Source organism: Varanus komodoensis, unplaced genomic scaffold (genome assembly GCF_004798865.1).
Source record: "Varanus komodoensis strain SLA01 unplaced genomic scaffold, ASM479886v1 scaffold11, whole genome shotgun sequence".
Taxonomy (NCBI): domain Eukaryota; kingdom Metazoa; phylum Chordata; class Lepidosauria; order Squamata; family Varanidae; genus Varanus; species Varanus komodoensis.
Window position 1 is genome coordinate 17,384,846 of NW_025335317.1, and position 26,425 is coordinate 17,411,270.

General features: G+C 40.8%; 2 protein-coding genes across 4 annotated transcripts in view; one reads left to right on the forward strand and one right to left on the reverse strand.

Moving 5' to 3' along the window:
* Positions 1 to 26,425, forward strand: part of LOC123018417 (prosaposin) — a 131,641-nt gene that overhangs the window by 18,123 nt on the left and 87,093 nt on the right. The window lies entirely within an intron of this gene.
* Positions 1 to 26,425, reverse strand: part of CHST3 (carbohydrate sulfotransferase 3) — a 46,269-nt gene that overhangs the window by 7,448 nt on the left and 12,396 nt on the right. Inside the window, exon 2 of one of the 2 annotated variants that reach the window (XM_044420497.1) lies at positions 15,254 to 15,424. The exons of the other annotated variant lie outside the window; for it this stretch is intronic. The gene's annotated coding sequence lies outside the window, so the exon portion shown is untranslated. The remainder of the gene's footprint in view (positions 1 to 15,253; positions 15,425 to 26,425) is intronic. 2 annotated transcript variants of the gene reach the window in all.

Here is a 26,425-nt window from a genome sequence, read left to right on the forward strand (position 1 = left end):
AAAAACAAATAACGATGGTGCCAGGCGGACCTCTCTGGGGAGCGCATTCCATAACTTAGGCGCCACCGCTGAGAAAGCCCTCCAATAGGTGCTTGCAACAACCACACACAGAGTTCAACTGAGTACATATTTAAACTGGATCAACTTTGCTGATGAAAATGGACTTCCCCACCCCATCCTTCCTATAGCAGCGCCTCCAACCTCTTGCAAATGCTACAGAATGGCTGAGTTTGCATGACTTATCCTCCAAATCAAGGCCACTTCCCACAGGTTCACTAATTTGGGGGAAACAAACCACCCTGTCAACCCATGATTTGTTTGAGGGCTTGTTTGACTCACAATGGGTTGTTATATCATCTGAACCCAGGAAACCAATTCTATCGTGGGTTTTGGGGTGCAGCAAAAAATCCTTGTCACTTTTTGCGACCTCACTGATGACAGCCACTCCACTAGCTAACCCCTGCTTTCATTGTAGGTCATTCAGAGAGATACAAGCTGTCTGATTTATGCAGTCCTGCCTGGTCAATGTCCTTCTAAGTTTCAGAATTCAACAGGAGTGAAGGTCAGTTGGTAACATAATTGAAAACTGGCTAATATGTGCACAGTTGCCAAGCTGTCCAGTGAAAATTACCAGTAACGGGGAAAAGAAATGATGCACTGAAAGAGGGTAGTGCCAAGATCCCCATTTTAGCAATTCAATCCTCTCTTAGTGGGAGAAGAAATATACACAGATGAAACGACTGCAAAGTAAACAGCAGCATTATAGAACGATGGAATAAAAGGCTGTATCTGGAAGCACCTCCTCATTTGGGAACTCTGATTCCCCGATAAGCTATACTTCTACTCTAAAGTGAAGTGAAGTTGGAAGTTAGAGCTTCACTCTGAAGTGAAGTGAAGCTAAGATTCAATCAGTTAATATGAACAGGACATTTCCCGTTTCATGCACACTGACAATGTATGATACTTTGCAATCTTTTGAGTGCGCTGCCTTCGCAACTGAGGAAACATCTGGGAATCTCCGCATATGGATACCCGATGTCTACATCAAGGGCTTGAAGGCAATTCTATTTTGCTGTATGAACAAGGTTCCAACTAATAGTGAGAACAATTAGAAAAAGCAGGGGGCCTCATTCTCTTTGTAACCCCTCCATCCTGCCCAGGAGAAGCAGCTGCTGAGAGCATCCATCAACCTCTGCCCCTTTACATCTCTCTGTTCCCAAAATAAATCTTCTAAAAAGACCCCTTGCTGCACTTCCCGTCAACCAGAATCCCTTCACTTTTCAGACTCCTAAGCTCCAAGCTCTGACATGCATCTGTCTACATGCAAACACAACTTGCCTCTCCCACCAGCTGTTTATTTGCAGAAGCCCAGAGGCATTACTCTGATCTGCAAATGAGAGGCTGTGGACCTGCAGTTAAGGCTGCCTTGAAAAGGGAATCCCACTAAGAGCAGGAATCACCCCTTTTTTGTTAGAGTCTGTTTGATCACACTTCATTAAAACACCACCAGCTCGAACCTATTCAAGGCAAATTCCCAACATCTTTTTACTTCTTGCTCTGCTAAGGTATTACAACACTGGGCCAGGAGACCAGCAGTCTTCTCAGCAGTGGAATCCATCCTTTCAAACTTCCTAGAAAGTGAGATTCCCAAAACTTTTCTATTTATCCAAACTGTTCTGGAATTTATATTGTTATATTGGCCTTGATGTTTTGCACACTGCATGAAAGTGGGTTTGACCCAAGCTTAGTCATACGTACAATAGACTCTTTGGAATCAATGAGATTAGAAAGTAATCAATAACTTATTTTTATTTAATTTATATACCAACTAACAGCTGCAGCTCTCTGGGTGGTTAGGGCTAGCTTACTGATGTCAGTATGACGAAGTGTAGATCCAACACAGTGCTATATTTTAGGAATGCCATTTTTAAGTAGTTAGCACAGAACTTTCTGATAGCAAAGGGCAACTTAACTGTCAGCCCCATAACTATGTGAACAAGCACTGACAAAGCATATCAGTAGTACAATGAGCTCAGTACCTGGCCTTGTTTTGACATTCCAGTAGTTGCTCGACATTCCAGCTGTTAAAGTTAGTTCACTAGGGATAGCTAGACAAATGAAGTAAAGCTGCCACTATCAGATGCTGCCACTTCCTTTAACACTTGTACCAATGGAATTACCTATGGATCACTCCTACTTAAACCTTGCAGATGCTCTTATGCCATCCTAGGGGAATGTCACAGGGGAAGTTGCTATATATTTAAACCCAGGTTTCAATAATCTTAATAATATGTTGTGTGTAACAACTATAAAATAAAAAAAGACAAACCAAAGTTTAAAAGGCAAGTAGAAAGAAACACTGGCTTTTTATTGTCCATTAATCCAACATGGGTAAGAACTATTTTGAATGCCCATTTCCATGGAATAGTTCCTCTGACTGCAAAAAATCTGTCTGCAAAAGGCATAAAGGGACAAGTCTTTGCCCTTATCCCTAGTTAAATAAAACTGCCCTCTTTTATGTACACAAATCAAGATTTCAATGTTCTGAATGACACATTAGCATTAAATTGCGAATATCTGCATTTGAGAGCAGGTGTCTCAAGCTCAAGAAATACTTTGTCCCTCAGGAGTTGGAAGACTGAAAGTAGGATAGCTGCTTGCAGTATGTATACCCATCTTATTTTTTGCCTCAGATAGACAGGACTTTCAGGTTTTTGTATTCTCTAAAAACCTGCAAAGCCTGCTTAACCAGAGCTGACAGTGCAACAGAAGAAATGAAAATGAACACCATAGGAAATTAATGATGCTTCTATCATAGCATTTCCAAACCTCTGAAAACCACTGCAGATCTCCAGCTTCCAGGTTTGTGCTGTGTAAATGAAGTTGTGCATGACATGTATCCAACTGTGAATGGATATTACAACCCTTTCCTTAGCATGCCTATATTCAATTTTCCTACAGGGGTCTATGAACCACTGCATATTTTTTCACCAAACCTTGGCATAGGTGCTATTTTACTAATAACCATGTCCCCGTCTCCTAAAGACACTGAGATTGCCTTTGGGTTTTGGTACAAAATCATATGACTATAATTGAAACCTATGCACTTCTAACCAGGAACTTATGCAATAAATAGATTCTTTATTCTTCATTTTTTAATTTTAAACCAATATTTTATGCATAAAGTCTCAGGAAGCCGTATATTTAGTCCCAGAAAGTGGACGGCATACTTAAGCCAGATGTGCAACGCTTATGAATACCATATGCTTAGTAGATTTAAAGATCAATTGAAAAAAATGTTCTGGAACATATTTTGCTAGAGTTGGAAAGTCGTATTGATCTAAATAAAAATTCAGCAAGAGAAAGACATATTTTCTAAAATACATCAGTGATGTAAAAATTCCTGCAACTCTCTCTGAAGGTCCAACAGCATGCTGGGAGTTGTAGGTTTGTTTCTACCTAAACCTGCTTAGGACTGAGCCCTTAAAACTACAGAAGGGAAGAGGGATATGTAAGCAGTATTAAATCTTTGGATTTGAAGGCCAACAGTCTTAACAATCTTTTGCTGCCTGTAATTTCGGCCCTAACCTGCAACTCCATCTCTGGGCCAAAATGACACATTATGTTAAGCATACTATTTAAAAACATGATTAGGATTTGCCACTTCTATTTCTTAAGAAAAGGCAGCTATGAATCTGTGCTGATATGTTCTGGGACGAAAAGCAAGGGAGGTGGGGGGGAGGTATTCCTTTACTCCTGCACTATTCTCCCCACAAAGAAATCCTTTAATTTGCCTCCTGAACTGTTTTCTGAAGCTTTTCACGAGGCCCTTTTAGCATTTGGGGAGGGGGGCATCCCTTCTTCCTCATGCTGCTCTCCCAGTTTGGCTCTCCTCACCCACTCCACCCTCCAACCACCCACCTCCATTCTTGGCTGATTGTCTGTGAAGGAGGAGATATGGAAGGTACTACTTGTACTTTGAAATGGTGTACTGAACCTAACCTGTGATTAATCTTAGGTTTCCTCCCAGTTCCTCTAACAAACAGGGGGGATAAAATGCTCTTGCAGGCCTGTGTTCAGGTGTGGCTTCCTATGGCCCTGGCCCAGCACTTGAGAATGACACTGTTGCCTCCAAAGAGGAAGGAACAACTCAACTCAAAGCTGCTACTCTGCAAACCTGCAAATTCTGTAGCACTACTATGGCTTTGTAGAACCACTCTTCTGTTCTGCTTTTTGACTACAAGAAGTAAAAACAACTGATCCCACCACTGCTGTTCATATTTTACAGCATTTCCTTTTTTTCTCCCTTTTATTTTAGGAAATGGGGCAGGTAAAAGGATAAAACTCCAAATTGGAGCCTTTATTACAACTGGCCGTTTTTCCACCACACTACAGTTTGGTTTTGACATAATGAGCAGCTACACCAAAATGCATGCCTCTTTGTGAGAACCATTTTAGTACTTTTATTATATACTCAGCCTGCAATCATATGCACATTTACCTAAAAAAAGTAAGCCTCCCTGAGTTGACTGGGACACATTTCCAAACAAATACGGTTGGGAAAGAACTGTCACTTTTCACTAAACTATAATGAAAAGAATTAAGTAGAAAAAACATTAGCCTCAAAAAGGCATTCTTAGTTTTTGCTGTGATAAGAGTTTGAGGACAAAACTCTCTCCCTGCCTGCATCACTAGCTCAGATATGCAGCTACTATAAAAGGAGAGTAATTTACCAAGTAACTGAGTCTGAATGGTTATGTTTCTCATTTATGGCTCAGTGTTGTGTGCTTCCATGTTCTGCATTGCTCTAACTTCCTGCTGTCTGTGTCCCAACCCAGAAAAATGTGGTGCAAATTTTCAAGTTCCAAATAGACATGTAAGCATGTGCATGCACACACACAGCACTCCTAAACTTCTTTAAGATACACATAAAAATATCCAGAGACAACAAGGAAGGCATTGTTGCTTCCGCTTTTCAAACTAGAACTGGTGACCAGATCTTCATTGCTAAGAAATCTCAACAAAGATAAGGAAAAACATTCATGCAAGGGCTTATATCCAGCCTTTCTCCCACAAAAGAGAGAAATTTGGAAGCCCACAAAACCAAAATTTAAAGCCAAACACAGTCAATGCAGAATTCAGACTCAAACAAAAATGTATCTAAGACATGCAAGTCACTTTTAAAAAGCCATCAGAAAAATCAGCAGCAAATATGCCATCAGTCCATATATCAGATCCCCAAAGAAGAACAGCACATTTATGGAAGTTACCTTAAACTTTTGACAGAATCTCATACGACTTCTATAACTGTGCAAAGCAAACTATTCCATCAAGAGTATGAAGTCTTATAATTCCAGCTGAATGGAAAATAGTTTTGCTCATTCAATTTACTGCATTTCATTGAGATCTCATGTACTCCTGTAGTCATTTGCCTGTACAAGTTTAACATTATCAAAATTCGCATGTCAGATTAAGCACAGAGGTTACAGTACATTGCATATTGGAAGAAAGGAGTCTGTATGTGTTTGGGTCGGGCATTACGCAGCATTGCACAAAGAAAGTACCAACATTTTCTCAATTACTCTAGCTCCAGACACATTAAGATGCCTGACTTTGAGTAGTTTGGCACTGATCATTACCCCAATTGCAAAACTCTGCTGGCTTGCAATGGAGCATGTTGCTCTGAGACAAGAGTTTTATAGTAAAGCAAGTCATTGACCTCTGTCTCACCACATGCCTCCTCTTAAAAGTTATATTTCTGTTTATGAGCTTTTCTAAGGATGGTTAAAAGTCTGCAGTGGCTCACAAAGCAATCTGGTCTGAAGCCTTCATTTGCAGCTTTGCTTGGGGATGCTCTTCAAAATGGCTTTTATCTCAGCAGGATGGGAAACATCATGGGTAAGCAACCAAGAGGAACCTTCCCTTGGGTTCCATGGCATCCCAGTGAATGTTTAAATATTGTAACTCATAGAAAAGAAAGCTGTGTTAAGCAATCTAAATTGATTTGTGGCTTACACAAGATTCAAAATCCTGAACAGAAAATTCATGGAACTCTGAAGACTGAATTAATTATTTTTCATCCCTTGTACTCAGGTATTAGGTGTGCTAAATTTCAGAACATTCTGGTACCTGAAAATCAAAACGACTTCCTCCATGGTGCTACAAATATAAAAATAAACTAAGCTATTGACTACAAGTTGTCCTTTCATTTCACCCTACTAAATGGTAGTATTGACCTTGTCAATATCCCAGAGATTAAAAAATAAGTATTGACTTCACAAAAAAGGCAGAAAATGTGCCAAGTCAACCTCCCCTCCCTGCAATACAGACTTCACTTCATTCTAATCCCCCTTCCTAACATCAAGTATAAAATCATCATGTTAGACAAACTAACATAATGATTGAAGGGGGAATAAAAAGGAAGATGGAGTACTCAATGCTAATAAAATCCTAAACAGTACCAGAAATAGTGCAGCCAAATGGCCAGACACCATAATTCTTAAAATGGAATACTGACTAATCATGCCTCCACATCTTATCCAAAGGCCCCCATAAAAAAGTATTTGCCAAGGAGATGCTTGTTTTTCCTCCCATTCAGATGAGATGCTCACTTCAATCTGCAGCCACCCAATGTCAAATGATGATGGTACTTCCAGAGACACCTAAAGGACTAAGGCTGTTAAGGGAGTAAAACTGTAGGTTCATTCTGAGTTTTTCTAGGAGATGACATGGAAGGTGAGGTCATCTGGGTATTATGAAATTCTAGCTATCACCAGCTAAGAGAGAGGTTCTCCAGCAAGAATACTGCTAAATCAAATAGCCAAACTTCATGTTTAATATCTGCTTTGGGATTTTTTTTCTCCCCAGTAAATGCAAACCCAAGTAAGTGTATCATTATCTGATGATCTTCATATGATATGATTACTTTGACATAGTATGATCAGATACAAATTATTTCTTTATTGCTTGATTATGAACCAGAATACTATTTGAATGTGAGCCAGAGGAACTTTGCCAGATGTTGCACTGAACAAAGGAATTCTGGAACTTGGCCTGAAAGCCTGCTTTTTGCTATTGTATTCAAAAAGCAGGCTTTGGCCTGTATACTGCTTTTTGCTATTGTAACTTCCTATATATCCTTCCTGCTATGAAGGGAAAACAGTAAAGAAAGAATGTAGAAAACAGTGTAGGGAAAGACAGATACAAATCTCCACTTAATCAAAGCTCTACACATGTGTTTGCCCTCACACAACTAAGACTGTGGGCCTCTGGGGTTCTATGGGTAGCTTTAAGGTTCAATATACCGCTTTTTGATTTTTGGCCCCTTCCCTGCCCCCCACCCCAGAATGCAGCCCAAGAGCTGCCCTGAAATTGAATTCATCCCTCATGCTGAAAGAGGCTCTCCACATGTTACATAGCTGTACTTTTAGCTGTAACATAGCTGTACTTGAGGAACAAGAATCTACACAGATGCTCCTATAATTTTTTTTAAGAACTGAATGAGATTTGAAATTAGAGTTTAGTGTTGAAAGGGATCTGAAAGGTGGATTCTAGGGTTACCAGAGAACAGTCATGCACCATTTAGGGCAGCTGCTCTTTTTCCTGCCCATTCTCTTCCTAGCCCTATTATCTGCAACATGTAGTAACTGATTAGGACTCCGGGAAGAGAAGCAATGTGGAAGATGAGGCTATAAAGGTAACAGGCAAAAGAACCATGGGCACTTTATCTCCTTTGGCATCCAGTGATCTAAAGCAGAGGTGGTCAACTGTAACCCTCCAGATGTTTTGCTCTATACCTCCCATCAGCCCTAGCCAGCAAAGTTAATGGTGAAGGATCATGAATGTTATAGGCCAAAATAGCTGCAAGGCCATCAATCCAACGCTGGATTTAAAAGTATATATGACTGGTCTCTGTTTTTGAATTTGGTAGTCTTAATTGCTTGTTATGGCATGATCCTGTAAAAACATTTTGTAGATATAACAAAACTCTGTCGCAAGCAACCACAGGACAAAGGAGGTATGTGTGTACAGCATGGAAAGCAAAAGCTTACTCAAGTGGTTTTTAATTCTTCTAAAAATCACTGTTTGCCCTCATGACAACAGTTGCCACTGCCTGTAGCCATTGCTGTCCTTCAGGACAATCTTCTGAACTGGGCAGATTTTCAAGACATCCATAAAGTAGAGATTTACTGTTTTTATGTGGATTAGTCTACTATCCTCCTCACTGAAGTCAGTGGGAGAGCTTCTCTTGAATGAATTTTACTGGCCACCCACTAATAAATGACATGAAGAGGAAGCGTAGTTTATACTAGGTTGAACAAAACTAAATACAAGTTTTTCCATCCCTTGAAATTTTACTGGGCAGAGGGACAGGGCAAGACAGGGAGACATCTGTATTGTAAGAATATTCAGATGACACTGCATATACAAGTTGCCCCAAATATTATGTATCATGAAGACCCCACATTTAATGAGATCAGCGTTCTCCAACTTGATACCTTCCAGATGTTTTGAACTACAACCTCCAGCATCGGAACTACAACTCTCTGGGGCCAATGGTCAGTCCAAAACATCTGACAAGCACCACATTGGGGAAACCTGATCAAATTAAATGGAGAGTTTACAAGAAAACTGAAACATAACTACACAGAGGAAAAGACAGAGGAAAAGGAACACTTCCCTTGGAGCCATATTTTCCCCATTTGGGGCCCAAACTTCATGCTGCATCATGAGAGCTTTATTTTAAAAAGCATGCTTAACTCGCCACTTTTATTTTGAAAAGGAAGTAGCCATGGTCCCAGTCCAGAACCTGTTCCTGATCCAGCCCCATGCCATTTTCTAATGAAACTCATTTCTCTTGCGACTATTTTTTGTCCTTGAAGTTGCTATTTACTGCATACCCTTAGGGGCACACAGCAACTATACACTATGCACATGTGGCTTCCCGGTGTTTGTATCTGTGTGATACATACATAACTTACTGATCTAGAAACAAATGTTTCTGCTCATTTCCAGTTGCCCCCAGAAGCACCAAATCTCTGTTCTGTAAGCAGAACATGTTATCCACTTACAGAAGGAAACTGATGGATGCAACAGAATTATCAAGGCCTTCCTCTGGGAAGTCTTAAACCTCCATTATACAAACAGTGGATTCCACTTACTCTGTGGAACCAGTGGGGGCTTAAGCATCCCTGCAGAAATAACCTAGTATGGCTGGAGTCACACTAGCAGTTTTATCTGCATTAGACATTTTGTTTAGCCTCTTTTATGGAGAATCCAGATACTGCCAAGGACAGATTGTTGTAATCCAGTGTATTCTGTGAGAACAGATTTGGTTTGTGATGATCCCTCCAATAAAATGAAATTACAGTAACAAGCTATCCCATGTGAACAAGTAAAGTGATTTTGAGTCTTTAACACACTCTTGTACCTTTAATTACAAGTTTCCTGTTGCAGGTTCAACTTGTTTTATTGCTTTTATTGACTAAAGATGGATTAGTGATGAATAACCTATTAAATCAGCCCCACTCAAAAGCTAGGGCATAGAAAAGAGCACTGATGGCTATTGTTCAGTGGGCAAAGGAACCATTATTAGCTCTCACTTTAGGAGCTGGTTCAGAAATTGCATGACTCCATCCGTACAGACAAAATCTATTTGCCCATCCTTGAGTGACAACATGGAAATGATCACTTTGGGTGGGTCATACACATGCTCTGGATGTAGGAATAAGTCACAGTTCAGGTACAGCCATAAGGTAAGTCATAAAATTGAGTTGTAACAGACCAGGATTTGGCTTTGCTTCTCAGAACAGATGCAACTGGTGCTTGAGAGAACATATCAAGGCATCATGAGAGGAAGTAAACAAATCCAACATCTTCTGTCCATCTGGGGAGAGGAGATGACTCTTTCTAAACAAGCTGTTGCTATGGATTATCGCCTAAGAATCTGTTATGAAAGAAGATTTCATAAAATCTATGACTCAATTTGTACATTATGGTGGCAAATTGTGGTTAGTTAACTCATAATCCGAAGGCTGCATGTTGCCATTCTGAATATGCAGCCTCTGACTAAATCAGAGGTTATTTTTTGATGCGTGAACTCCTACACATGATTCACATGATCAGGATAAGTTGAGCTGCAAAGCTAGTATGAATATTCAAACTAGGGTCACAGCTTGTCATGTTGTCCAAACCCAGAGGTTGTTTGAAAGGTTAAAAAAACCCTTCACATAACATTTGGCATTTTTTAGGGCTATGTGAGGGTTGTTTAATTCTTGCACATCCCCCACCACCTGGACTTGGATGACACAGAAAGTTATTGCTTGAATGTTTTTTTAAAAACCCTACCTGATACATGGAAACACACACTGGCATATACAGCACTGTGGCTTAAGCACGCCATGGTAAGCTGTAGGGATCATGCAAACCAGAACTCTAAGTAATCATGGACTAAACAACACATGGTTAATTTAAGAACTACTGATAGGTTACTGTGGGCTATTTAACTCACAATTGATTCACAGCATCTGGGATCACACCTCACAAACTAATCTTTGTGCACCTCGATTGGAGCTTGCATATTCAAAATGGGATTGACATGCATATGGAATATTTTATGTGTGAACAAGCCAAATGTAAATCAACAATACCTCCACTGAAGTCACAATAGTGAGTAGAGAAATGCAGACCTGGGAAGTGAATTTATTTGGCTTACTCTAAATTTAGAGACACTTTATAATTCTTTACTGAAACCCAGAGACTTGCCAAAAGACACTCCCTTTCCCCACAAAATTCAAGCACAATTTGGATCACAATGCTTTTGACTGTACCCTGTATTCCCCAAAGGTGTCAACCTAATATGTGGTTTATGAGTCAATGACCAGAACAAGGAAGCCCAGCTTCTGCATGTGTATCTGAATGTAGCAGCATTCAAAACATATCATCCCAACCTCTGAGAAAACTGTGAACAGTATTTTTCAAACCACTAGTTCAAGGTTTATGTTTTCAGAACAGACAGTTAAGTATCAAGTGATCCGCAAGGATTTGCTACCTTCTTTTTATGCTATTAGCATCATAGACTTGAACAGCTTTACAGTAAGTGCAAATACCTTAGCTAGCATAATAGTTTCCATAAAGTTCAGTGAATCAAATCAAAATGGATAGGTTCCCTTTCTATTTATTGAATCCATTTACCACAAATATACTTAACTCTTTACTATTTTTGCACCAGTCTGGAGATATTTTGGGCACTTCTGTTACATAGAAATGCATGCTTGGAATTCCCACAGTGATGGAGAAGAAGATAATGTGGGCACTGGGGGAGACGCAACAAACCAAAACGATTCTGCTCTTGTTGATTTGCAGGATTTGGCTCACCCTTTCTAGATCAGTGGTTTTCAACCACCGGTCCACAGGCCAGCACCAGACTGCAGGAGATTTCCTGCTGCTCCATTGGGGGGCGGGGGACATCCTGCTTGCTGTGGACCTGCACAGGGGTTGGCAGTGCTCCATCACCTCTTCCTTGGTTGGCATAACATTCGTGGGGGGGGGGTCAGGGAGGGGAGACACAGCTCAGTAGGAGCTGGCTGGGAGCCATACCATGCTGATTTTGGAATTTTGTTCTTTGGTTGGCATTTTTGTCACTCGATTTCTGGTTGTTTGAGAATTTTTTTTTTTCTTCTGGTGTTGTCTTTGGCAATTAATACCCAGAGTACTGTATTATGCGTAGGATGCTTTTTGTTTTTGGCTCTGTGGTCCCCGAGGTGGTTTTCCTGTTTTTGCTGGACCCCAATTGTAGAAAGGTTGAAAACCACTGTTCTAGACAATGAATGCAGCTGGGAATGATGATGGTGTTTCCCTCTACGCTCAATCTATGCACATTAATTGTAAGGTCTGAAAGCATCCCCCTGTGTCCAACTGTATACACAGAAGGGTTTCCTGAATGATCAAAAGCCCAGTTTGACCACCGTGATGACACTCCCCCTCTCCAAATGCACATCCATGGAATGTCGGTAAGGAGCTTTCCCAGTTCATGACCAACCTGGTGCCCACTAGTTGTGTCGGTCTACAGCATCCATCTTATTCAGTCAATTGCTCATGTAGGCATTGTTTTCAGACCTTACACCGAGTGCATATGGGTTAGGAAAAGAGTCTGATTGCCGCATTGCCGCATCCCCCAGCAGGTTCTCACTGATGGCTGTCTGAAAAGTGATTCATCAGCTGAAACACTTTGCCTTTTTGTACACACTATAAATGAGCATCCTTCCTGCTTACAGTAAATGTATGAATACTGGTAAGTGTAATAAACGACTGCTTAAAGCAGCCTTCCCCAACCTAGCATCCAGCAGATGAGATGTATAACAATTCCCAGTATCCCCATCAGTCCTGCCAGGTGAGGGGTGTTGGGATTTGTACTCCCACACATCTGGAGGGCACCAGATTTATTTATTTATTTATTTTCTGAGGATCTCTGGAGAAGAGAGAAGGTTGGAGAAGGCTGGCTTAAAGAAACATTCATTTAAGAGCGGCAACCAGAGCACTGACAAGAAGCTATTTCATTTCAGATTCTGAACGCTGAGTCAATTCCCAGCTGAGCAGTTTCAGTTAACTTCTCTGGCTCTCAGTACATAAAGTAGCCCATTGAAAGACAGGAATGATCAAGAGCTCTGAGCCAGACTGGTACCTGATTTCTGAAACTCTGCTTGCAGTACATTTGTAGTGATGGGCACAGAAAGAGCCCTGAAACCATTTGTGTACTTTAAAAGCCTCACTTAGAGCTGCAACTGCGTACTTAACTATTCGAAGAGAACGTGCAGTTGTGATGGCTGCTCTTTGGTTTCCCTGGTTCTATGATGTCCATTTAAGGAAATGAAAAAAAAGATGTAAAATATGCAAATCCCTTTACATAGCTTCCAACATGCCTTTCACTTCCATTTCTTTTCGGAGTGTCAGTTTCTTAATGCACAAACTTTCCCAAAGCCTCTGACAACAGAATATAGGGCTAGGCGGGATGTCTGCAGAACTGTCTGTTTAACCCTGGATCTGCCACAATCCCATAGAACGCTTCCCGAGATGTCATGCATAAGGGACGGCATATAAAAGTTTTAAATAATAAAACCCAGAGTAGGGCCTGGTCTGAACTGAAAAAAAAAAAATGGGTGTGCAAGTCAGAAATGCTAACTTCTGCTTTCTCTCATACATGCCACCCACACACAACTCCTGCCAACCCCTACCCAGGTGCTTTCCACCCAGTTTTATTCATTGGCAGCAGCATTTATGTCCAACCCTTCTTACATTGTGGTGCTCAAGTTGGTTACATGGGGTTCCCAATCAAGCTGACCAGAACTGGGAACTGACCTGCTTGGCTTCGGCAAAGTGGCTGACTCATGTGCTTTCAGATGATGCCCTAGGGCCAGACTAAACTGGTTCCCTCTCCTTCCCCCTCCTGAGTGTACCTGCTTCTCTGCAGTGCTTCCCGGTTGTTCCAGCTCCCACAGAGATTTTTATTAAATTAAAATATACAGTTTTGCTGTGATTTCCCCTTCTCTCTGTATTTTTACACTGTCTCCCTGTTTCCAAAAGTAAACAGTGAAACAGACACAGTGCTCAGCTAATAGGAATAAAGAGAGCAATGACATGTTTGTTGCTAAGGTGCTGGGGACAGAAGCGTTCAGAGGCCAGAAGGGGCCACTTCTGCAGCCATTCTTGTCAGAAGACTTGATGGTGTTTCCATACCAACAAGGTAAAATGGTAATCCTGAATCTGGAAGACTAGAGAAGCATGAAAATCTTAGAATAGATTGATGATTCTCTCTGTGGTTTCAGAACACTAATCCTACCCTGCAGGAACTCTGGAACTGGATCCAGATGACACAATAGACCCACCACAGTAAGATTTCCCCATGACTTCCTGTATCAGATGTACCTGTCCACTGTATGATTACAGTCATTAGAGACCTCTGTGGCAGGCCTTTCATTCCTTCTTTGTGGCCTGAAAAGAAATGGGAGCTGTCAGGAGACTGAAGTGTGTGTGTATTTACATTTGTCTTTGCGAAGGGAGGTTGTGAAGGGAGAATGACTCTACCTCTTCCCTCCATGACCTCAATCCATGTGGCCCCTAACAAGTTAACTCCTCCCTGAGGGAACTGAGCACTGAAAGGTAGAATGATAGCCTTCCCTGTTGTAAAACTTGCGACCTTCTTTGCAAACATCTTAAAGTCACCAAAATATATACAGTTGTGTTCCTGATTTTAGGGCTGATTATTTTTTGGAATGAATGCCAATTTCTGAAAATGTGGGATACAGTATTGGGAAGAAGCATTCCTTTTTTCATTCTTCCAAAATGTTTCTATATTTGCCATTGCTACAGTAAAGTACTGATTACATGGAACTACATATGCCTAACCTGATGATCCACATTTCTGGTGCTGCTGCATGCAGTTTTTACAATTAGTGTCTTCAATATATGACTGTGTTTCTGCAAATATGTCACATTCCAGCCGTATTTTTTCCAATTAGGTGTCAAACTGAGGTCATAACTACACATGTGCATTGAAATCGCACGGCATTGAAAATCTCTTCCTCTGGGGCTAAGGGGTGTTTAGCGTCTTGGAGACATTCCAACATGAGTAATGGGGAATTTATCTACCAAAATGGGTCATACAGTTGGGGGAAGGCATTCATTCTGTTAAATAAAGCTGATACATTATTGTGAGCCATATCATTCTTTTATTACAAAGCCTCCCTTAACCTTGGCCATAGCCTGCTTGCAGACAGGGCACCAAGAAATAATGTAGCTATTCTTTGTCCAAAGCCACCTTCAGCCATATTGATCTGCTTGCCATGGTGCAGGTAAGAACTCCAGGGAATTAGTCAGGGTCACTGCCAATGGCAGTGTCGGCAGGCAGTCTTAACAGAGGCTGTTTCAGAGCAGAGCTAGGTTATCAGGAGAACTCAAGGCCTAAGTCCAGGAGCTCATGCAGAGTTTTCTAGCACTTTGTGGCTATATGGTTGAGGGCTTTTAAGTTTGAGCCTTCTGTTTGAGCATAAGTACAGGCCATTAGTACCACTTTAGGAAAGGTCTACTTGTAAATTCTCATCTGCAAGTACACCTTTACCCAGCAAATGTCCTTATTCCTCAGTTGGGCACTTTTACAGCTGGCAGCTGGCTAGTCCAGATACTTTAGTTACCTGCACACTCTGGATTAAAGTGTTTGCTAGGCTTCTGCCCTTGAGTACAAGAAAAGGCTAACTACCTTGTGAGTAGAAGAGTTGACTGCTGTCTCCCCGACAGCTCAAAATCTCCCTGATCAACTTCTAGGTCCCCGAACACAGGTAGGTCTTCTACAGTATTTGGCTCAGAGGGCTCCAGGGTCATCTTCCAAAAACTAATCCTCTTGGATGGGCCATGAGACACATAAATGATTCTAAAATAGAGGAGAAAGTTTTAACTGATATCCTGTTAAGAGAACATCAAAGACAACAGGTCTGGGTTTCTTCTCATGCAAGTGCTAAGATGTTCCTGCACAAAGAACTGGGTATCTGGGACTGAGGAATTTAGTCCTGCCTGTGAGCCTGATTTGGTGCCCCAATAAAGATATTCAACATATCTCTGCGCTAATCTGATTATAAGCATATAACCAGTGTGGTTAGAGAGCCGGTGTGGTATAGTGGTTAAGAGCATGGGACTGGGACTCAGGCAATCTGGGTTCTAGTCCCTGCTCAGCCATGGAGCCAACTGGGTGACTTTGGGCCAGTCACAGACTCTCAGCCCAACCTACCTCACAGAGTTGTTGGGATAAGATGGAGGAGATGTAAGCTGCCATGAGCCCTTTGTAGGAAAAAGGCAGGATATAAATTGAAAAATAAATAAATAAATAATAAAATAAATGTTTATAACTTAGTTTTTGCCCCCAAGGCTTGTAAAGACTCCTGGCAACTTCCCACCAGACAAGCAGTGCATAGAAATAGTTACATATTTATTGAACACGTATGAATCATGTATATCAAGAAAATTTCTAAGCAATGTGCAAGGTAGTTTAATTCAAGACAAGTATTTCCTTCCTGGGGGATGCCTATGGAAAAAGGTATACTTTCAGTAAGTTTCAAGGTACCAGGTGGGTTGCCCCCACCTAATTTGCAGTGCTAAGGAATTCCTTATTATATGCCCATTGTCGTGTCCGATCCATCGCGACCCCATGGACAATATTCCTCCAGGCCTCCCTGTCCTCCACCATCCCCCAGAGTCCACTTAAGCTCAGACCGACTGCTTCAGCGACTCCATCCAGCCACCTCATCCTCTGCCGCCCCTTCTTCTTTTGCCATCTATTGTTCCCAGCATTAGCTTTTACTAAATAGGTTTCACCTTCCATTCAAGGGGTGCTGACATATAAAAATAAGTAGTACAGCTACTCTGAACATGTGACTTTAAAGTAACTTTTAAATTCTAATGGAGAGAAGCTGGAAGAAAATGTTGTAATTGAAAAGCTTGTTGTTTAGTGCTTGTTGTTTAGTGCTGTCAAGTTATCTCCAACTTATGGCAAACCCATGAATGAAAGCCCTCCAAAAAGTCCTGTCCTTCACAGCCCTACTTAGCTTTTCTGAGTTCAAAGCTGCTGCTTCCTTTATGGATTTAATCCATCTCATATTTAGTCTCCCTTCAACTTACCCTAGCCTGATTAGAGTTTGGTCCACAAGAAACAAAACACCATATTTGTGAGAATAGCTACTGCTCCTCCAGCATTTGCAACTTAAAGAACAAGTAGATATGAGTTGCAACATCATGTTCACAGATGGAAACGTGGCTTCCCACTTTGGGAATTCCCAAAGGGAAGCACAGAACACATCACATAAGAGTGCCATGACTATAGCAACAGGCTGCTAGAAAGAGGGCTGTGCGTGATACACATTTGAAGTTCTAGATCTGAAGCTGGAACTGAAATATAGAAGCAAAGTTCCAATTCTGGCTCCTGTTGTTCTACACCTTTCATAAATACAGTTTTGGGTAAGCCTGATAAATAAAACAACACAGATATGTCACCTGTAATGCTCCAGTCCTGTGATTTGCTATATCTTTTGGTATTCGTTCGCTGCACTTTGCAGCTGTCACACATGAGAGCGGTTATACACTTCCCATCCTCTTGACAAAGGCAGAGCCTGGACATCCCAGGAGATGATGAGATAAAGGAAAAGTCAGGTCCATTTGAGGTTGGGCTACTGCAGAGGAAGGCAACGCATGGTCCTCCACATGTTTTGGCTTACCACCCTATTAGCCCTAGCCAACTGGCCCACAGTGAAGAATCATGGGACTTGTAGGCTGCAGGTTGTCCAACTCTAGGCAATGAGATGCAGCAAGACGAAATGTACGTTAACAGAGATCTTCTTAAATATATTTTTTCTCTTATTAATTTCCAGAGGGGCAACAAAACAAAAACAACAAAGTCTTCCGGCACATAAAAAACTAACAAATCTATTCTGCTTACACATTCTTGAACAGCATCCACATCATCAGAGGCATGAAATATTAACCTTAAATATTAAATTGCTGAAGTATAATTTATCAAGTGATTCGGTTTTACTTCCTGTGGTTTGAATGAGAACATTGTTTTAAAAATCATGCTACATATGCTGAACGGCTCGCCATTGCAGTGATGTCTGTTCTCATCCAACAATGTTTGTAATAGCAGCTGTTACTGTTCAATTAATTATCACTGTCCAAAGTTTTAAAATTTCAGTTCTCTCTAATAACACAATATACATTTTTCCCACCTGCTCCACCTCACCTCCCAGCATATGTATATAAATCTGTCAAACTGAAGTGGCATTTCACACATCTGAAGAAGTAACAGTGGCGACAAAAGCTTAGACCAGAATAAATTTGTTAGTTTTAAAGTGCTGCGAGGCTCTTCCTTGTTCTTCCTCTTATTAATCTCCCTAATAATCATCTTCATAAGATAATTTGTATAGTTCTTTTCTTTTTCTTGACCTCTGCTACTTCTTTTAGCAATGGATCAAAACCCTTCATGTACATACTTGCTGCCTTGAAAAGGAGGCAGAATTAAAACTCATAAATGATCCATTGTTAGATGAAAACACTGGGAGTCTCTGGGCACCTTTTCATACTTCCCTTTTTGCTCCCAGCTGACTTCAGCTTTCTAATATTAACTATGAGATTTAAGATATTTGGCTGGAAGATAAGCAACTTACAATGTTTCTCATAAAATAATCGGTTAGTACTATATAACCTCTGCTTACGACTCACAATTCACTTGGGCAAGGGCAGGACATGCACAAAGCTGTGATGTTAGGACAGAGTGAGTTTTGTTACACATCACAGAGAGGAAGGGGAAAACTCAGCATAAGGATGCTCCATTCAGTGGGGCAGCCCCACATTTCCCATAGTATACAGTCTTGCTCTTACACTCTATGAAGCAATTAATAGCAGTGATGAATTGGGAATATAACAAGTCCTAAAAGTAGGGTTTTATATGCTCTCCTTTGTGTCTGTCCAGAATGGAGAATTCCACATGGTGATGGATCCCAGCGCTTGATCTAGAAATTGTTCCTTCTGCATTGCAATTATAGCCCAGAATGACTAATTTCCCTGTACTTGCAGCTATATTCACCATCCGACCTAATGAAGATCTTATCAATTAGCATATCTTGTCTTCCCTGTGGGAACACATGTGCTGGGAATGCTTTTTTAGAAGGTGCAAGAAAATTAGAAGTGACAAAATTAAAACAAGAAATGAAAAAGAAAGGGTGGATCAGCCAATCATGTGTCAATGCAGACTGTACACATTCTTCCTTCACCGCCATAGCTTAAACTGAAGGGCCATCCTGTAAGAAACGAAATGCTTTTCAGAGAGCAAGTTACCAAGAAAAACCAGAAGCCACAAACAAACGATGTCACATTTTCCCAAAATGATTTAGTCTCCAATAAGGTCTCCTTTGAGTTCTTTTTGAGAAAAAAAGCAGGCTAATACAAAAATAAATACCAGAAGTGAGAAAAAGTATGGTTGTATGATTTTTTAAAAATTGCCACTGCTTTGGTCCACAATACAAATCTTTTTTGTGATGGAAAGCAGGCAAAGATTAAAATACAATAGAAATTAATCCATATCTATGAATGTTCCACTCTGATATCCTGTTGTTACTTTCTTGAATTTGCACATGGTAATAGATTCAGTGCAATTTGAACATTAATTAACTGCCAATAATAAGATCAGACCTGAGGTTTCACTGTGGAAAAGAACTCTGCACTAAATTGGACCCTTATGTAAACAGAGAGCTGGCTTAGCCTTGAACAGAGAAGCATGCTCTGTGCTAATCAAAACCAGGCTGCTCCAGTCTTTTAATCCAGACAGACTTTGAAGATAACTACAGCTATTCATGTTCTAGTAATGTATCATCTGGATTATTATACATGGGGCTGCCAAATGGTCCAGCAACCTCTGCTGGTCCAAAATAGGGCAGTGGGATTGTTAAAGGGACTGGTCAATCTGGATGAATTCTGCCAGGCTTCCAGCCAGTTTCTAGGCCCAACTCAAAGTGATGGTATTAATTTTCAATGTCCTAAATGGCTTGCAGCCAGATTACTTGAAGAATCATTTCCTTCAATATATACCTACCCAGGCTTTAAGATTATCTTCACAGGCCTTTCCTTGGGTGGCCCTCCCCAATGTAATGATGAGGATGACTACTAAGGAGGGGGCCTTTTCTGTTCTGACATCCAGAAAGCCTTGCCTGAAGCATGGGATTCTTTGGATTCCCCTTCCCAAAGCCATTGCTACAACTTTGCAAAGGATGCATAAAGATCTAACTCCTTCCTCGCAGCCACCATGAAATGAACTACAACACCTGCTTTCCCAGGTGCAAGAGCAGCTTTGCTGGACTTTGTAAAGGGCGCAGGCAAGGAAGGGAGGAGAAAGGAAAGTCATTCCATATGTTTCTAAAAGGCACACATGGAGTTCCAGCCAAGTGTCTCACATACCCAAATAACATGCAACACCCTTCCTCATCTTAGTTCCCTTCAGCTGTATCTGAATAGTCTGCATCATCCAAAAGCATCCAGAGTTGAACTGGCACCGTCTTCTCCAAGACCGTACCCCAGACAGATATTAGTATGTTGTATCATCATCCTCTCTATTCCACCTTATAGCCAAAGCTCTCTGGGCTGTTTACAACAAAGTATAAAACAATAAAATAGTTAAGAATATTAGCAAGATTTAAAAATTAATTTAAAAGAGCATTAAAAGACCACAAAACGATGATTAAAAAGACCTGGTCAAGAATAAAAGAACAGCACCTAGATAATTGTGGCAGGCCCCTGAATGACCAGAAAGGTATTTTAAGGCTCCTGCAAAGGGGGCTGTTTTAACTTGGCGCTGAAAACACGGCAAATTTGGTGCCAGGCAGGCTGGAGCAGGGAGGTTGTGCCAAGGAAGGGGGATGTGTAAGAAATTAATACATGTATAATAATATAATTAATATAATATAATATAATATAATAACATTTTATTATATAATTATATATATAATTATTATATATATATTATATTAATTCATATAATTAAATTATAATAATATAATTAATATAATAAGAGATATATAAGAAAATAATTTCTGTTTACAAACCATGGAAACATGTCTCATTCGCAAATCTAAATGCAAGCAGGAACACTTTTTTCAAGACTTGTTCAGAAATTCCCCAATTTATGTTTAAAATGTATTTTTTAAAAAAATGCGAATTTTGATTTTTTTTGACCTAAGCATTTTCATTTTTAGACAATGTGGAAGTACACAATTTTCCCATGTGAAATGTTCTGTTTTTCTGATTGAATGAGTGAAAAAACTGGTCAGAAACTAAACTGGCAGCAAGCTAAAACGAGCTTCTAAGCAATTTCTGGAGAATGTAAGTGAATTTAAAAATTGCTGGTTCTTCTATCCCTAGATAGAATGACTGGGCAATTACTAGTGAGATTAATTGGATCCAAAGAGTAGTTGCATCACCACCTCTTTCAAGGTTGCTGGCACTACCCCACCTTTACAAAGATGTATTAACTCCCTTTTAGACCACTCATTCAACCTCCCACTGCTAGTCAAACTATGGCCCCACATCCAAGGATTTAAACTGCAGGGATCAGCTATACCTTTCCAAGCACTATGTCCACAGCCTTGACTGTATCAACTGAAATTGAGCTCTTACAACTGGAGCAGAAAGTGCTCTGGACACTTCTTTTTTAATTAAAGCAAGGTGAAATCCTTTCTATTTCTGCCAAAAAGCCAATGTGGCTTTCTTGTTTTCTTTATGAGTCTGAAATAATTCCAGATGCTCTGTGGAAGGCAGCAATGAAGAAAAATGGCCAACAGGGCAATCTTACACATGTTTATTCAGAATTAAGTCCCACTGTTTTCAGTGGGGCTTACTCTCCCATAACTTTGATTTTAGTAAGACTTATTTCTGAGTACTCATGCACTGGATTTCTCCATGAATGATACAGATCTATCTCCACAGGCACTTCTGGAGGAAATTCTGCAGATTTTTTTCTGTGAAATCAAGGATCAACTAGACTATACAGGGACGTAACAAGAAATATAATTAAAAGTCAAGAAGAGATTAGTTTCCCTGCCTAGGTTAAGCAGTGTTTTTTTCTAACAGCTGTCAAATGGAAAAAGTAATCTCATAACCAAGAAGGAACAATAATACAGAAGCTTAATGCCAAAGCTTCTTAAAACAAAAACTACGGCCTGACCCAAACTGATGCTCAGGACCTATAAACAAGAAAGAAAGCACATGCATAAACAACATGAACATTCTGTGGCCCGCTCTTCAATTTGTTCCACTGATGGGAATTTGTAAAAGGAGGGGGAAAAGAAGGCAGCCCGAATTGCCATGAATTAGAAAAGCATTCAAGTGTGAATTTAAAACTCCTGATTACTGCAGTGATATGATAGCTAAATGTGCTCATGTGAAGAGTTAGTGGAAGAAGGCAGGAAAGTAGGGCTGGGCCCTGGAGCCAAGGACATCCTCCCTGAGATTGTTGTTGTTGTTGCTAGTTGCAAAGTCGTGTCCGACCCATCGCGACCCCATGGACAACATTCCTCCAGGCAGGGTGCAGAATAGCCAACCCTCAGTTGGGGTCTGCTGGATGCAGGACTGGAAAGCAGAGGGAGCAGGTGGAAAGGTGAAGCTGGATATTGTGTAGCATCCTTTCCTAGGGAAAACAGTGACCTTAAACCTCTGAAAGAGTGGTATATCAGAAATGGCCCTTATCAGAAGAAGGGATGGATAAAAGAGCTAAGGGTGAAGGAGTTAAACTTTCAAAAATCAAATGTCATAAGAAAAACAGATCCTATGATCCTGAAATCCACAGCTATTCAGAATTTCTTTCTGAATAGAATTTCAAGGAAGGCAAGACTCGAGGTCACACTTGTTTATTGGGACAGCCCTGCTCCTAAATCTTCTCTCTGGCTTAGTAGAATTTCTCTGTGTTACACTATCCAGACTATTGGCAGAGTAGCTATGATCTGTAGTCACATGCACTAATATTAACTATTCATGTAATTAACTTTTATTGTAAAATTAAAGTAAAAGAAAGCCATAAATAGGAAAAAAACAATTATGTAGGTACATAGATTTTAATATATCAGTTTCAATACATGCATTTGAAATATCTGAAATGTGTGTGTGAAAATACCTAAACCTTGACAAGACAGACCAAAAACTCATATAACCACAAGGATTATGATAGGAAGATTTTGTTTTTCCCCAAATTCTTCAAGGACTAGGGATATATGATCAGATATGGGGGCAGGCGGGCGGGGGGGAATCTAACATTGTAAAACTATCTTAACTAACATTCCAGTCAGCAAGCCACTGAAGTGAATTAGTCATGCAACAAATCTGAAATTTGGTACACACACCACCATTCCTAGAAAAACCTAACATTCCAGTATTTCTCTATAAAATATCTTGTAACGGCATCCCACAGTCCAGGACAAAGCAAACCCTACACCACCAGTTTCCAAATGATAGTTCTGCTGCTGATGTGTCCTTGGTCCACCGTGGCACTGGGCTAACAGGACCCATCAACTCACTACATATGGTGCACTGAGAAAAACTGAGCAGCAAGGACTGTTCACTTGGAATGAGATTTCGTTTTTTTACCTAATATGGTGTGTATTTTAGGGTGGCAAAGGCCAAGACAAAACTAAGTTCTTGATAAAATTCACCTTGAGTTTGGGAGGAAACATAAGAGAAAAGGAAAGAAAATCCTCATATATTTCAGAGACACAATCTGGGTTTGGGTGCAAAACTAGCTAGGTACAGAAATCTTCCAACCCTTTTTAAAACTTGTAACCTCCATAGGACAATGTCACATCATACTGGTGAGGAATTCAGGGTGAAATACTGGTGGGCCCCATAAAAGCCATAGATATGGGTAAAAGAAATGATGAATCCTGGGAGGCATGGTCCATGTCCAGTAAGATCTTCCCCATCCCAATTCTGGGGCAATGAAACTGCAAGTGGCATTTCGACCCATCCTTAATTTGTGCACTGATGTACCTACCCAGAGGTACATTTTTGTTTCCTCTGACATTATTCCTCAAACAATACAAACAATTTCTCAATATCCAGCACTGCCTGTTTCTCTCCTCTATGCATCAGGCAGGCTTTGGGCATTTAGAAAGCATTTTCCAATTGCTGGCAACTTTACCCAATTAAATGTTTATTACTCAGAGCCTTTTTAAAAGCATTTTTTCTTAAAGCTGACACACCGCTTTTGGGAAGGGTATGGCTTTTTGACTGACACAGGGACCAGCCAACCAGTATTGCGCACAGCCAGAGGAAGAGGCAAGGGGCGGTGCTGCTTTGTGAATGTCCTAAGGACTATTCAGACAGGTTTTCCTGTTCTCCAGACAGGTAAGTTTTCCCTGGAAACAGCAGGAAATTGTTGCTGGTAACTTGATTTTCTATGCAGGGTTGTACCTTGAGTCAAAAAAGGGGAAGTGCAAATCCCCAGTAGGCCCATCACTCAAGCTATGTATATCTAAATGGACCCTTACAGATTAAACACCAACCTGAGACTGGGGGGTAGTGTTAACTGAAAAACATGAGGTTTACATGTCATACCCTGTGGACCACCAGGAATAGCTGGAAAACTTATTGCTGAGCCATGAGTTAGCCTGAGAGCAGTAGGCCTATTTCTTAAAGAATCTGTAATTAAATGCAAGCGAGGTGCTTCTGGCCGCGGTTCAAGTGCTTTCTCCCCCCACTCCCCAATAGAAAAAGGCAAGGTTGGCTGCTGTATTCACACTCACCCCTGCTGTGCCTTTAAGGCATATTTTGAACCACAAGCCTACATCTGTGTCTTGATAAACTGTTTTTCCAGGTCAGATACTGTGGTTTCAAATTTTGCATTGTTTTCTTAAAATTGTTTTTATAAAACAAATTCCTTCTCTCCTATAGTGTAAAATATGCAACCATGTATTGCTACTTGGTTGTTAAAGGGAAAGGGAGGGGGTGAACCATGTCCTTTCCTACTTGCCGATCTTTTCCCACCCTGCCCTATACTAAGAACCCAGAGAAGCCACTGAATGGGGTGCCTGTTCCTTCCAGCTAATTTGGAAACTGTGCTCACTTCTGTTTTACCACCTTAAAGCAAGCAGTTGTGCTCACTTTTCTCCCACCCACCCCACCAGCCCCTGGGAGGCAAAGACTAGTGTTAAAAAATAGTTCTTCCATGTAAATCAATCCGTTGTCATGCTCCTGGAGAACGGTGATGAATTTCCCAAAATGCATCTGGTCTGAATATGTAGTACATTTCCAGGAAACCCTAGCCCTATTTCCAGTCTAAGTATCAAAACAGGTTTCTAAAAATTACCAGGAAAAGTAATTGTGTTTTCAACATTCACTGCTAGAGCCATAAATCTCCCCAATTAGTAGCTAGAAGGGCAACTAGTATTAATGCCACAAGGGAGCAAGGGCTTACCCGTTCTTTCCCTTGGGACTGTAAGGTGGGATGAAATACTGCTGTTTGCATATACACAGCACTTTATTCTCCTGTCGGATGAATGAGGGATTTATGTGGATAACGCTTCTGAATACTAACAGGGACTATCCACAGAAGTCCTCACATGCTCTCCTGGAAGAATGTACCCATGTGTCTGTCTCTTCATCCCAGAATTCGGCTGCAGCAATCAACTATGTCAACAGAAGTCATAGCTCCCAATCACAGTGGCTGAGGTCCAAGTTGGAGGAGAAAAAACATGGATGAAATTTATGTGAACTGTCCTATGCCAGTCCTTGTTTTCCTATTTTTTATTTTGAAAGCAAAACAACTATAAGCAGAGCAAGCTAAAACAGACAAAAGGCAAGGGAATTCGATACAGATCCAACAAATACAATCAGCCCTCGAAATCTATCAACACTCCATAAAAATCCTTAATCTATAAAACAACAGATCCTCCAAAGATTTCCCTATCTTTTTTAAACACCTCAGACCCACTTATCCTGCTGCACATTCCTCTATCTATTTTTTAAACAGCACATTCCACCAATCCATTCCTCCATTCTTCAATTGTTGAGGGCTGTGGTGATCTCCATCCAGAACCAGCTCCAATCCTAAGTCTGACATACTCCCTGAAAGGCTCTCTGACACTATATTTTTAAGACTCATGAAAAGCTGGTTTGATTATCTTAAAAGAAAATTTTCAATGCATTAATATTAATTGATAATATCTTCATTCTGTCTCTAAAACTCAATCTAAGGAGCTCAGACGACTATCTCTTTTCAGATCTGTCATTAGCTTCCCAGCATCCAATTCAGCTTTCCTTCTTGCATTAACTCTTCTCTTCTCCACTTCTACCTCTAACATTTCTTCATACCTATAAGTAAACTACGATTTGACAGTACAGCTTAAAGCAGAAGAGTTAGGGGATGAGAGTCAAGAAAGAAGGAAAGAAAGGGGGGAAAAAGAAGGGGGGGGGAGAGAAAGAAAAAAGGCAAAAGACGAAAGAGGATGTTATTTGTTGTTGTTAGTTGCAAAGTCGTGTCCGACCCATCACGACCCCATGGACAACATTCCTCCAGGCCTCCCTCTCCTCCACCATCCCCCGGAGTCCACCTAAGCTCACGCCAACTGCTTCAGTGACTCCATCTAGCCACCTCATTCTCTGCCGGCCCCTTCTTCTTTTGCCATCTCTTTTGCCAGCATTGGGCTCTTCTCCAGGGAGTCCTTCCTTCTCATTAGGTAGCCAAAGTATTTGAGTTTCATCTTCAGGATCTGGCCTTCTAAAGAGCAGTCAGGGTTGATCTCCTCTAGGACTGACCAGTTTGATCGCCTTGCGGTCCAAGGGACTCGCAGGAGTCTCCTCCAGCACCACAGTTCAAAGGCCTCAATCCTGCCTTATAGTCCAGCTTTCA